Source organism: Alligator sinensis, unplaced genomic scaffold (genome assembly GCF_000455745.1).
Source record: "Alligator sinensis unplaced genomic scaffold, ASM45574v1 scaffold233_2, whole genome shotgun sequence".
NCBI lineage: Eukaryota > Metazoa > Chordata > Crocodylia > Alligatoridae > Alligator > Alligator sinensis.
In genome coordinates this window covers 2,712,171-2,713,262 of record NW_005841941.1, presented here as the reverse complement: position 1 = coordinate 2,713,262, position 1,092 = coordinate 2,712,171, and positions in this window count along the sequence as shown.

Here is a 1,092-nt window from a genome sequence, read left to right as displayed (position 1 = left end):
CCGATCCCAACTAAGGATTCCCTAAAGAAGTCCCTTACTGATCTTCTACGGCGACTCGAGCGACAAGGCTGTATTAAAACCGTAACAGCCAGCACCTACTTGTCATCAGGCTGGGGAGTAGCGAAACCTGGAAAGCCTAATGAAGCCCGGTTGGTTGTGGACTACAGAGAAGTCAACAAAAGGTGTCAGATACTCCAACAGCCTAGTCCTTCTACCCTGCCACAGTGTATGTTTGAGATGGCACAGTTCCAACAAAGTAAATGGGTAGGAGCCACATTGGATTTGAAAAACATGTTTTTCTCCATCCCAATAGCTGACACAGAAGGAATGTTGAATATGTGTGTTGATGGCATCGTGTGCAGGTGGACAGTTTGTCCACAGGGATGTCGTAGCACTCCGTCGTTAGCTACTGGTGCCATGAATAACACTCTAAAAAGTTTTCAGGCCTTACATTCTCTTCCCCCAGAAAAGGAACTAAAGATTTGGAGTTATGTCGATGATGTCGCCATTATGGGTCGCAATAGTACCATAGTCGCCGGTGTAGTTAACCGACTGGTCGCTCACTTCCAGAGTGAGGGATGGACGGTCAACAGGGAAAAGTCATGTTTGAATCCGGTAGATGACATTACTTTCCTGGGTACTCGATACATCGGTTCCATCCGCCACGGAATTTCGCATGAGGGTCCTGACATCGATCCGTTAAAAACATTCCACCCTGTCACTAAGAGGCACTTCCAACAGCTTTTGGGCAATTTAAATTGGTACAGACATTATGTTAAACCCAGTGATTTGGCACTCCTCATTAAATTGCAGCGGCAGATCCGTAATAAATCCTGAAAGTCCATGCCCTGGACGAAAAAAGATCAGCAAAATCTGCTTCGCCTACTAACTACGGTTAAAGATACACAACTCCATGCCATTGATCTGAGTGAGTCACTAACCGTAACCCTTGGGTTTACCACCAATCACGTGTGGGCCGTCGTGCACAATCCTTACAACGAACTAGTATACACGGCCCATAAGACGCTTCAAGCGGCACAACATCGATATGGGACCGTAGGAAAGATTCTCCTAGCCGAACAACTGGTGGAG